Source organism: Stegastes partitus, unplaced genomic scaffold (assembly GCF_000690725.1).
Source record: "Stegastes partitus isolate 25-593 unplaced genomic scaffold, Stegastes_partitus-1.0.2 Scaffold330, whole genome shotgun sequence".
In the NCBI taxonomy this organism is placed as follows: domain Eukaryota; kingdom Metazoa; phylum Chordata; class Actinopteri; family Pomacentridae; genus Stegastes; species Stegastes partitus.
The window spans coordinates 36,921-50,482 of record NW_007578061.1 but is presented as its reverse complement, the minus strand read 5'-3'; the positions used below and the strand labels follow the sequence as shown (position 1 = coordinate 50,482).

At 41.2% G+C, this 13,562-nt stretch overlaps 1 protein-coding gene across 1 annotated transcript in view; it reads left to right on the top strand.

The window, feature by feature from the left end:
* The window catches only part of LOC103358773 (neurexin-2-like), a gene marked incomplete at its 3' end in the record, with an annotated part of 252,213 nt that overhangs the window by 201,878 nt on the left and 36,773 nt on the right, over positions 1–13,562 (top strand). The window lies entirely within an intron of this gene.

Sequence of the window (13,562 nt, the reverse complement as noted above, 5' to 3'; positions counted from 1 at the left end):
GGAGGCAGTGAATTAGAGTCTTTAATTAGACCAGACATAGAGTGCTGTCTGCGTGTATCACACAGGCTAGGCCTGAAGGGAGGAGTATAAAGGGAAAGTCACTTTCAAGCTCCACTAATATAATAGAGCCCCCATGGGACCAAGTAGGGGGTAGATGTTTTTTTCTTTTTTTTTCTTTTTCTTCTTTTTTTCTTTCTTTTTTCTGGTTTGTTTGTTTGTTTTGAGCTTATTTCTGGGTCTGCAATTGTGTATTTATCTTAAGTCTGACTGCATTCACTCCGTGTAATGGTTGGCTCAAACAGCTGAAGTCATCAAAGTAGACCACAAGGTTAATTTTTGCCTTTTTGCCATTATCCTCCTCAGCAGCAACACAGCCACACACAAATAGAGCATCTTGCTAAGCCTGGTGTCATATCAGTCTTGTGTGGCTAAGCAGGCTGTTCAGTGAGTTGTGAAATTGAAATGCAGCCTTGGTTATTAGACAAACAGCCTATCACCCGTACTGCTAGTTCACTGTCAATAGCCACTGTAGCGTCAACTAACAACACAACTCATTTGTTGATTAAGAAGAGCTGTGCGTGCCGCGTATGCTTATATGAGCACAAGTCTGTGGGCCTGTGTGTGTGTGTGTGTGTGCTTACATTTGGGTGCCATCAGTGTATAGTTCACTGTGACTACACTAGTGTGACATATTAATCCTAAGCAGAGGTACAAATGAAAACATGACTTCTGGTTAAATATTCCATTTGAATCCATTAACCTGGTGGAATAGATAAACAAATGAGAATTTACAGTATGGAGTGTGTACACAGCTTATGTGTGTGTCTGTGTGTACAGCCACGGTATATCTGTATTCATGCTATGCTTCAGTTAAAAGTACAAGACAGCTTTGTTGTCAGTATCTTTGTTCGGCGATGCTGTGTTTCAGACAGATTGTATCTTTACTGTAAAAACCTTGACTGAGTGATCATCCTACTCAGTCAATTTAGAGTATATGAATTTGATTTCCTTAGTTTAGTCCCATATAGGGTACAGAAAAAGCACTGTTGGATAGCCTGAATGAGGCTGACAAGAAAAAATAAAGAAATGAAAGGAATTTTCAAGCTTATAGCGTCTGAGTTTGACCATGTTTATTTTTATAGGAAGTCATTCAGCCAGTGGGCTAGTATGAGGTCGTCTACCGTAAATGAAGTTTGGGAACAACCAGGGGCAGAATGATAATCATGAGGATTGGGAGAAATCCCAGTGGGCCGGTAACATTTCACAGTGATTACTCTAGCCTAACAATATTGAGCCTTGCTGCAGGCTTAGCTCAAAGAGCTGTGTGCTTGCAGAGTCAGTATCTCCAAATACAAACAAACACACTCTGTTAGGGCCCAAACCAAGTCAACAGTAACTGGGTTTACATGCACTTAAGTAACCAGGTTATAGTTGGCTTTTTGCAGCAAACTGATTCCTTAACTGTCATGTAAATGAGAAACCTGGTTTCCATAATCGGTGTAGGGGATTAGAGAAACCTGATTTTCCCAGGTAGATTTCTCCTGGAGAACACCGATTTCTCTGCCATGTATACGCACAGCTGGGCCTCTAATCCGCTTTTTACAAATGTGCATGTGCATGACAAAAGATTTCATAGAGGGAATGTAAGCGAGTACGGAGTGGCTGGATGAAAGGGGAGATCATTACATGGAGCAATGCATTCACGTGTTTAAAATAAGGCAGAAAAAAAATGTAACGATCAGAAATGGCCGTGTAAGTGCCTAAACTTGGTTTCCAGTCCACTGCTAAACTTTTGAATGTTTCCTGCGTTCACACACACAGATTCCTCTTTGACCAGCAGCTCCATTCTGTCTGCCTGTCTGCCGCCCTGACTCTTGAAATGCACTGTTTGCTGCGAGAAAATAAAACCCCTTAGAAAGCAGTCTGTAATTCTAGAACTGTACAATGCAAGTCAGTGAGTCATGTTTCTAAAACAAGTCAGGAATAGAGGAGAAATCTGGTTCCTAATCCGTTGCCTGTATGCACAGATTTACAGTGATCAAGTTACTGCAGTGCATGTGAACGCATTGCCAGATTACCTTTTGGAATGTGATTTCTCTGAGCAACCTGGTGCGTGTGAACATACTGAACAAAATAGCACCTCGGTTGATTTGACATGCTGAGTTTGGATATCATGAGGCGACAAGATAGTGATTTGAAAACTCTGAAGAAGGATGCAGATAACTGTCCTAAAAGCAAATGTTGCGTGAAAGTTGCTGAAGTTATAATGTAAGTGTTACAACGCTGTGTCTTGTAATACCCGATCACCTCCGTAAGAATACACTCCCTGTTTGGTCAGAGGAGGTAAAGAGATGAAACTACAACATAGGTTTACACACACTCACACGCTCAATAATTCAGGACCAGCAGCCATCAAACCAACACATGATGTGTGTTCTGTTTCTCTGAGTGCATGAGTGAATGACTTTACCGAGCCATTTATTGTAATTTCAATTTAAAATTTTATCTCTGGTAAACCTGGGTGTGGAAATAATGCAGTTGGATGTGGTTTAGGGAAATTCTAGTAATAAGGGTCCGTATTTAGGGAGCTGCATCAAAAGCAACGTTTTGTTCTAGTAGCTGTTTCCCACAAGTATCTCATTCTAACCTTTTAGGTGTGATTTTGTCACGACGCTTCCTTTCGAACAAACATACTTGAACAAAGAGTTGACGCTTTATTTATTCATCACCGTGCTGTCATTACATTTCTACCCCTGCTTTCTCAGAATTTTCACACATATCTGTGAGTAAGCTCTTACTACCACATGGATATAAATACTCACATGACCTTTACATTCCCAGAATAACCGATGAGCTCTCTTGGATAGGCGGAAAGCATGTCTTAAATTTACGAAGCAGGTTTTTGGCAAAGCATTATATTTTCTCTTTCCTCACGCTTAATCTTCAAGCTGTTGGATTTTTTTATTTATTTTCTGAGATAAGATGTAAGGTGTCGTACTACGACATACGATTCAAAATATGAAACGGCGTACTTCTGTTCTGAAAGTCCTCCATTGTCATAACCCTACCCCACAGCACGACAGAAATGTGGATAAACATGCAAACTCCAGCAGATTAGGATTATCTATGAATGAAACAAATGACTTCTGGTGTGACAGCAGCAGCAGTGTAAATGTGGATGTGTGCATAAAGTGATGCATAGTACTGTAAAATCTCAAAAAAACCAAAGCAAAATTAATTGGCGCCCTGGAAGCGGAAGAGCCATGCTGGAGCTTTTTATGCTCACACTGCAGTCAGGCTTGTCTGGCACTTGAAAGATAACACAGATAAATACACATGCCAAGGTGCTACACACACACACACACACACACACACACACACACACACACACACTGGGAGACTGGACACAGGCCATCTTACTCTGTGTGTGTAATATGCTTTAAAACAATAAATCTAGGAGATATGAACATACTAGCATTGCTTAATGTTAATACAACAGTTTTGCGAGATGATTATTAATTTGCCTCGGTTATATTTAAAAATGGTTGGATTTATGTTGCACTAAAACATTTTCTTGATGTTGCTAGTTGGTTTTGGACTAATACTTGGTCTCCAAAAAAATCCGTACTCTTTTTCCAAAACCTTAACGTGTCTGTTTTTTGTATTTTCACTTTATTTGACATGACCTTTAAAGGTGTTTACTTTCATGCGCAACTTTGATCTAAATATAAAAAGTCAGCATCTTTTTCAAAACTCTTTTGTTTTGACCAGGCAAAAGCAGAAATGCTATCTACTCTTTCATAATCTAATATTGGGGAGCCGTTATCTCAGCAGCTCAATGCTTCTATCTCCCCGCCTGCCATATGGGTTGATTCATGTTGCTGCATTCATCATTGACAAGCCTCCAGAGGGAAAAGTTAGCATTTATCTAAAAAGGTTTCCAATACAAGTGGAATAAATCCAATTTAGGCTCTTGAGCTCTGTTTGTTGTCTCGTCGGTGAACCCTCTGAGTTGATCGTTTTACCGTCAAATGTCAGAGGAAATACTGATCACATGTGACATTTTCAAAAAAGGAGTCTGCCACACATTTGTTTTAGCTATGTGCGTTGTGTATTTTGTTTCCACTTGTGTTCTGACTCATTCCAACATTTATTAGCCCATTATTTCCCCCCCCAAACATTGGCTTTATTAAAATCCTGCTGCATGAATATTGAGGTTAAAGTATTTGTTTGTCACGAGGGTCGCCAGATGTTTATATTTGTTACTATGCAGCTTTGACGTGTTACCCTTATTTGTTGAGTAGTTTTAACATTGTCAGGTACACAATGCCAAATCCCCCATTCCTTGTCTCATACCAAACGCTCTGCTTGTCTGCAAAAAGCCATGTCTCCCAGGTCCTCTGTGGGCAGCTACATTGTTTTTTGGATACAAGGATCAAGAGGTCAAGCGCCTTTAGCAACAAGTTTCGCTCATTAAAACACTTTCTCAGCTAACTGAATGCCTTATTAGTGGTTCAACATGCTGGATTACTTGCTTCTCTCAACAGTGACATTTACTCGAATTTGACCCTAAACTAAGGTTGTTTCTTTGTGTATTTGTGTATTTGTGTATCAGTGTGTGTTATTGTGTGTGTGTGTGTGTTTCTCCCCTGAGCTGTCATTCTTACCCTTTACAACTTCGTCCTCCCAATTTGGATTTTTCTACTCTGAAAGGAGGTTTGACTAAAGCCTTCTCCCTCATGGGTGAGCGAAGTAACAAAAGCTGTGCTCAAGTCAAAATACTGTTTGCTGAAGTAACAAAAGTCAAAAGAACTGTTTAAGTTATAGTACAAACCTATCTACTAAAGAAACGAGTTGGGTCAAAGCAACTTAACAAAAAAAATGTCTTCGCCAACTCAGTGATGCAGCGTATATTGGTTTTAATATAAGTGTGGGCTCACGCACATTCACAGTAAATTTCTACACTCGCTCTACTCGACTGCTGGCGATGACATTAACATATTAAGTAAAGCAGTTAACAATGGATAATTCTTCAGGCAGTTTGCCAAGAATTCCCATACAATTAAAAGAATAAAACAACATCAGGCTGCCTTCCAAGTAAACACCATGCTGTTGTTTTCTGTTTGTTTGTTTTGTTTGTTTGTTTTTATTTTTCTTTGCTTTGTCAACAGTATTTTGTGATAAAATATGCAGAAGTGCAGTACATTAAATTTGATGTGTGTTTCTCTTAAGGCAGTCCGTTTACACTTTCATAAAACACTGAAATGTATTTTTTGTGAGGCTAACTTGTATATTTTTCCAAGCAGTCTATATTGATTGCCACTTTTGAAAGTGTCCTTGTGCAAATATCCAAATTGGTTTGTGCCATTTGTGATATGTTTTTACCACAGTTCAATATAGAGTTAATGAGACAAGTTCAACCAGTTTTCACTGGAACCAATAGGTAAATAAATAAATAAATATGTATGTACATTTTATATGCCTGCGTTCATGAGCACTGCAACTGCCAGCCTGATCATAATAGAGAAAGTGGCCAGTCACCTGTTTTTTCAATCTTTAAATTAAAGAAGGTTTCTGATATTGCACCACCACCCTTTGATAGCGATGGCAAGGATAGCTCTCATGCCAGTATCTTTATTAAAGTATATCAGTGACTAATCACACCCATGCAAGAATCGTATATTAACAATAGACTAATTTTATGTCTATTCTACGATGGATAATAGGATAATAGTTATGCATAGCAGATATAGCAACTACTGCTATTGTCAATACAATCCAAGAAATACCATTAACAAGGCTCGCAGTCTGTTGTTCTGACCTGAGGATGAGCTTGGTTTGCAGACGGCAAACAAACCCAACACCCAACAAGTTTCATTTCTATTTGTGAAGTTAAGCCTCAGTGTTAATGTTGGTTGAAGACAGCTGATCTGACTTGCCGTTTGTCACGTTAACTTGGAGCAGCGACAGTCAACGCCAGCTAAAGGCCGGAAGTCCCTACCTGAATATGCTGTACCCTGAGCTTTACTTGAATAGAGTTGCAGGAACTATTTCCACTGGTGTGTCCAAATAATTTACACAGTCAAAATTCCACTTACGCAAAATGCTTCCTGGTAGTACCATGCATAGCATATAGCTTCTTTGTCCTAATCTAAAAATATGACTAGTATGTAATAGTTGGATAAACTCTTTGCATCTGTTTACCCTTGGGACGGGGGCAGGGACTCAGATTACGGAAGTGAAGGGTATGTTCCTTCTCAAGTTAATAGGGCTTATTATGTACTTTGCCAGTCTTGCAGTCAGCTCCCTGTTGGCTAAGGGGCCTGACATTCAGGAGCACACAAGCCTATCGTTAGTGTCAGTTTACTTGACATTTTCTTTGTGTCCCCTTTGAGCCTGGAGACTGAGCAGCCCTCCACTGTGATAATAGTCACCTGCCAGATACCCACAGTGGGAGGGAAAAGAAATGACTGAGGAAAAATGAATAAGCAGTAGGAAGACGAAATAGTGCAAATCAGAGAGGTAGGAAAAGAGGTGGGGTGGAGTCCTGAGGATGCTGCCATGCTGTCTGATATTATAGCCGCGAAATGGGTTGTTTCCAAGGTGACAGGCAATTAAATGCAAGTGTTTTATTCCCATTATTTCTTTGCTTTTCTACCTCCAATTAGTCTCAAGAACAAGAGTTTGAGAGAGAGGGGAGGCAAAACTGTCTCACAGCGAGGCTATGTACAAACACATGACAGTGATCGAGGAAGTCAAAAGGTCAAACCAGTGCGCCACCACCACAGTACAGCTCAAAACACGGCTTGCTTGAGGTGTCGTGTCAGGGTTATGTGGCCCAGCATTCTGTACCAGTACAGATCAGATTTAGTATGCAAATCACTCTTGATTCTATTCTTATCAGCCCTACAGAAAGATGTACTTTCTTTTTTTTCTTTACCACCTGCACGGTCCTCCAGCGCCCTTCAAATGCTGTCAATCAAAGTAATGGCATAAGGGATTAAATTACAACGCACAGTGCACTCTTAAAATGTGACCTGCAGCTACATTTAAAGGTGGAGGAGGAAAAAAGAATCTAATCAAGAGTCTTTATGCCAAGGGCTATGAAAATGCATGTCGTCTGTGCATGTCCTCCAATAGGTTTGAATAAAGTCTGTGGACACCTTGTAGACATAAATTTTACTAATAAAGTCAAGTGAGTGATTAGAATAGCAAATGCATGTAAACTGTAGATGCAAATTCGATGGTGCAAAATGTCAAGGAAAATGAGGCCACGTTAATGTAAATTACATGCTTAGTTAGCATATTTGGCACAATGGATCTAAACATTTTAGATATTTGTTTCAGTTTGACTTCACTATACTTGCATTAGATTTGGAAATATATTCTCTATAGCTTCTATGGACTTCCCACCACACTACAATCCACTAAATAGTATTATGTATTGTCACATTGACCCTTTATCTGCTGGAATGTGAGGTACTGTGAGAACCCAGCCAGATTTGGATATAGATACAACTTAAATGTGTTTTGTTCTCATTCATTAACTCACTGTACAGAACTCATTCAATACTGACTCTCCTGCTCCTTCGCCAGAATCCCCCAGAACAAAAGACACACTGTGAATGACATGGTAGCACATCCACTAGGGCTCAACAAGCATCTCAAGCGGGAAAGAAATGGCCGGTGCAACAAAGAACTTTGGATTCCAGTAAACAGGCTGTGAAGAATGCATATTATAGCCCCTTAATTACAGGATTACAATCAGTCCCTGGATCAATACATAAAGCAATCACCAGCTGTGCAGAGAAAGAAGAGTGAAGATGGTTGTTGTTGGGAACACTGCTCATGTATTCCAGCCTCAACACAAGACGAGACGGATCCATAATTGTATCCACAAATTGCTAATATAGCTAAATCACAGGCCAGGTCAGAGCACATTATAGACACTAGCCTCATATGAAAGATTTATACATGATTTCTAAAATTAAACCTCTTTCGGACATGCACTCTTTCCCGTTATTCTCATGGCAACTGAACATGTCAGCTTTGTGTCCGATTGAGCACCCTGGTCATTTTTCCATAAAACTCATGACAGCGATCAGACGAGGTCAGACCTAGCAATGTTTGTGTATGATTTTCAGTACAGCGCAAAATCCAAACTGCATGCCGTCACAAGCAACATATTTACAAGTTACGTCAAGCAATTTGGTGAAGGCTTTTTCCACATCAGCACTAATATTGCTCCAAAAACATCAGAGAGAGCACAAAAGATGGATTATGTGTTCCGAAAGCATTAAACTCATCTCTCTTCACTTTTCCTAACAATTTCAAATCTGTCACAAACAGAAATTTTATTAAAGTAGACCTTCACTGTGGTGAATGCAGCCTGTAACAGGTCATATTTTTGAGACTAACATCTTTTATTTTATACCTCTAACACACGAAACACAACAAAATGGAATTAGAGCAAATGGTGCAGGCAATCAAGAATGAATGCCATTCTAATAACATACGTGGACAGTTTCAGGATGATCCCACCGTTGTTCTGTGACGGACAGCACGTTGCCAGGACACAGCAAGTTTTGAGGGACTGGCCTGAGGCAGGGACAGTAATTCATTGGCTCTTGTCTGAGCTTAGTATACCACAAATGTTTTTGTTAAGGACAGCTGACAGTTCAGATTTATGTGTGAGGGAGACAAAGAAGGTAAAATCTATGAAGAGTGAAACTTAAAGCAGGTAGGGGCCACAGAGATCTGAGCAATCGATCAATCATCCCACCTCAGCAGTTTCTCTGCTCCCCACCCTCTGACACTGGAACTCGCCCCACTTTTCAAAGCCTGCATTGCCTCATCCTCTTTAACTCTGTCTCAGTTTGTTGCCTTAGCTTCCTCAGTCATTGTCTTCTTGCTTTTGTATTTGTTTCAGCCCTCTGCAATTGTGACTTTTACTCGGTGGCAAGCTTCAACAGCTATGAATATAAATAGGGATATGTCGTGTGTGCAGGAGTTTTAGGGGATGAGTTGGTGTATTCATGTGTTTCTTTAAAACTGGCCAAATGTTTAATAAGCAAACAAACGTTTTTCACAGCAGTTCACAAGCCTTTGCCTGCGCCTTGCAGCTAGCATTGGAGACTAGCCGCTGTCTGTGGACCCAGCAGGCCTGTTTGATTCATGAAGCAGCATCAAAGCTTTCATATGCTCCTTACATTTCCCACTGCTCTCTCTCATCTTGCTGTTGAATCGTTTCTCCAAAGCTGTCGGATAGTCTCTCTGCAGGGTGGTTGGCACTCATCGAAAGCTAATAGAGGGTGACTGTATATGCATATGTGGGTGTGTGCGAGTGTGTGTGTGTGTGTGAGAACAGTGAGGTAATGTGATGTGACGAGCAGATTTGCCAGCATGTGGTCATCGCGATTTTGGGTGTTTTCGCACGCACACACGCACAGACACTTTGTCTTGTCTTATTCCGTTCTCTCTTTACTAATTCCCCGAAAACTACCTAATCACTCCCAATATGTAATCCAATCGGCCAAAAAGCAGTATGTTAGGGTTCATTATGCGTTGACTAATGCAGCACACAAGTTTGGATGGAGCTATTCATGCAGCTCATCTTATTAAACCTGCTCTCTCTCAGTCTGAGCTGAATCCAATTTAATAACACATGCTGCACTGCGCTTTTATTACTGTAATATCCACCAAAGATTAGCCTAAAATGGCACTTTCAGGGCAGCATTGACAAACACGGACTGTATTTGTGTTCTCGTGACACTTTATCACCGTTTACGATGCTCTACATTTCCGGAGTGGGGACATTCTGGGTAGAACATAAATCACAGCATTGGTAGGGCAGGCAACTTGGTAGCATATTTATTTACGCGTACCCTGGTGCTTACATTCGCCTGGGATTCTCATGTGAAGCTACAGCAGGATTGCGTCCCATATGTGTGTGTGGGTTGGAGTGTGTGATGGTCCAAGTCAATGGCATTGATTCTACTCGGGCTTGAATTCCATCCTCGTCCTCCACCCCCTCAAGCCTTCACTGTGTAGCTCACAGAAATGAAGCATCCCCTCAAGAACAACGAAGGCCACAGATCACAGAGGACAAGCTGGTTGACACAATGTCTGCAGCAAAGTCCTTAGCTATTGCTGGTGGCATCGTTGTGACAGAGGTGGCAGTAGAGGTTGAGGTTAGCGAATCCTTTTTGTGTAAGGTGTGAAGGCAGGGTGGAGAAAAGAAGTGCATCCTTTAGGATGTGTTATACACAAAGTTGGATCGGGGGCGCTTGAAAAAATAGATGTGACATTGTGCTCGTTCCTGCTTTGAAATGTTGTTTTTTTTTTCTTCCAGAGAAATCAGTTTCAGCTAGAGAGTAGCACTTCGACAGCTGGAGTAGGTCTGGGGCTTTATGTTTAGAAATTTCAGAAAGTTTCAGTTTTTATTTACCTTCTTGTTTTTTTCTGCTTGCGTCATTCAGTTTTTGAAGCCAGCGGAACTTCCAGATCCAACGCATAGAAACACCCTGTAGTCTAAGCACCATGAACGGCTGCTGAGGTTGGGTAAATACACAAGGCAGATGATAAACACTGGCTTGCCTCATTACATTTGCTTATTCATGAAGCAATTGTTGGTTAGTTTGCTCTGCCTTGATGCAGACAGTATCGGTCTGACCCCTAAAAATACCCTGTACTAAAGGTCTGTTGAACAAATGGTATAAAATCAAATATCAAAGAAGCTCAACATTTAATTAATAGGCTTCTATTACGGGTGGCTAAATTTCAAATGAGTCATTTCTGTAATGTAGTCGGGGTTTTGTGTGAGGTTAATTGAGACCTTGACAGCACTTTAGTCTCTGCTGCATGCTTGTGCGTCTCGTCTTTCCTCTGGCTAGAGTGTCTGCTCTTGGGCTTTACGGAAAGAGATTTGATCAGAGTGAAAAGCGTATACTCCAAGTGTGTATATGCACGTAATCACAGGAGTGTTACCATGGGAGTGAGAGGATGAGATCGAGATGTACAGTAGATGCAAGAGAAAAACAGATGTATAGCAACAAGCTCATAAGTCAAAGGAGCTGAAGTGCTCTCAGGGATGGAAAGAATAAGAAAAAAAGAACACATTCTTTGTTTTAGTTGTTGCGTCTTGGCTGAAGTGATCGTGTGCCTCCTGGGATGTCAGAGGAGGGCTTTTCCAGTGCTCTGCATCGTGCAGAAGGATCAACAATCACCTGGAGCATACAGGGGATACAGGAAATGATTTAACGTGACTCGCAGTATGGATCAACGTACACGAAGGGATAGCACTGCATCGTATTACTGTCAGGCCAATATTGCAGTTGTTTTTTTGTTTTCGTTTTGTTTTTTTTGCCCCCTTCCTCTGGCTCTGAAATCACAAACAAATATAATATGACTGTGTTACCCTTAAAATAATTTACTGAGGGACCAGACTGGCTGGTGCTCCAGTGAACCCCCCACACCGCTATCATCCTCTCCTGTCACTCTCCAATCCTCTCCAGCTTTATCTCCTCCTCTCAGCCTTCTGTTCATTAAACAGACATAAACAAAAGAAAGTTTTTTGTTTGCGGCGTGTGTCTCTCCATTGCATGCGGCTCAATCTCACTGAGCTCATGGAAGCAATCACAAGCTGTTTGTTGCTTACCGTTAACAGCCCATACTTTGGGAGGCGGTCCAACTTAGTACATAATTGAAAATGGTTGCTGTGGTCCATTTGCTACGCTTTTGTTCTTCCTACATCAGCAACGCAGGCACCGCCAGGATGCTGCTCTTGGGGGATTTGCTTTTGTGTGTCATTTTTCCCCACCATCTCTTTCTCTCCCCCCTTTGATGCCTTTTTTTTTTTTTTTTTTTGATAACAATTCACACTTCAGTTGAGATTGCTCTAAATTTCGATTTCAGCCAAAATGCTCTTTTAAGTAGCTGTCGCTGTCTGGATGCTATTCGTCCCTCACTCGTTTTTTTTTCCCCCCCCACCCCTGAAATGTTTTCTTTTATGTGAGTGCATCCACTCGTATTATGTGGCCGTGTTTGTCTCAAAGTGAGCGCTATCATCCTCTTTAATGTTCCAGGAGTATAGCAGTTAGAATGTCACTTAACACTGTACTCTTTCTACCTCTTCAAAGCTTTCTTTCCTTTTCCTTGTGTCTTTCATGCAGCAGTTATCCTTCACCCAATACTGTAACAAACCCTTTTTCTTATATTGCCTACTACACATTGAAAAATTAATGGTCATATCTCAGTACAAAGTGCATAGATATCAAATGGACAAGCTATTATCCACCACCACTCTTCTCCTCTCACCTGAGATTGTTCCTGTAGTGAACTCGCTCGCTCATGAGATTTGGCTTTCAATCTGTCTGCCAGCAGACCACCCCCAGCTGACCAGCCCCAGCCTCTCTCCTCAGGGAAATGCACCGAGGTCTTGGAGTGATTTTGCTGTAATGGAACTTCAGGATAAACTAGATTTGATGATCCACCCATACAGGGGCCCTCTTGGCAGTTTGAGTTTGCCCTCTCTCCCTCCTATTTGAGCCCTAAACCTCATTACCTGAGGCTGATTCCTCATTCGGGCCTCCCTCGGGAAACAGAGGTGTGGAGGGGCAAATGAACACAGGAAGTCGAGTGTCACTTCAGATCACAGTTCATGTCAGGGAAGCGGTTGATTTGTATAACTGCAGAGTGAAGAAGAGGTATTTGGGACTGGAGAGATCTTTTTTTTTTGTAATTGGCGATGTGTGAATCTCTGCTTTTACCAATGATTCTTTTTTTCCCTCATGAATTTGCTCTACCTAGTTTAGGATTAGAACTACTTTGTATAAGGATCAGCCGCCTCATTGTTAATATTTCTTAGTTGAGATGAAGCTCAGTTGATCCTGCATGGCAATGAGGGCATCTCTTTAACAGAAGTAATGTGATTCAGGGAAAAGGCGGGATGTATTCCATAGAAAACATAGCATAATATGTATATAACAGTAAGGCAAGTAAATAACATGGGGTGTATGCAAATCTAATCATGAGAAATAGTACGGAGACCTACACAAAAGCTACTATTTCCCTTGCTCACTGGCTTCAGTGTCCACACTCTGACTCATGTGATTTAGGTGTCACTGTTGTGAGCGTTCTTGCAGCCTTCTTTCTGTTGTACCAGCTGCAGGTGTTTGTTCAGTTCTTGACAGATGCACACAGTGTCCTCCCTGGCTGCTGTAAGGCTGCTGTTTGACATGTGTCCATTGTACAAACTGTCTGTTTTGACTAGTAGTGTGTGAACAAAGCCCAATGCGGTGGAAGGAGGCCATGTGCTGCAGACAGACTGGCAGGCATTAGCAAAGTTGTCAGCACCTTCTCTTCCCTTTCTTTTTTGGGCTTTTTTTTGAGTTGCTCTTTTAATCCACTTTGTCTGGTCTTGGCACTGGTGTTTCTCTGGTTTGCCACCATCCAAAAATATATTTGTGTCTGATTCTAACCCAGCTGTTTGCTCCACTGTGATGGAAGTTGTTTTTTTAGATTTAAGACACTGCCAAACCATTATTATTCCAATGCAGATGAAT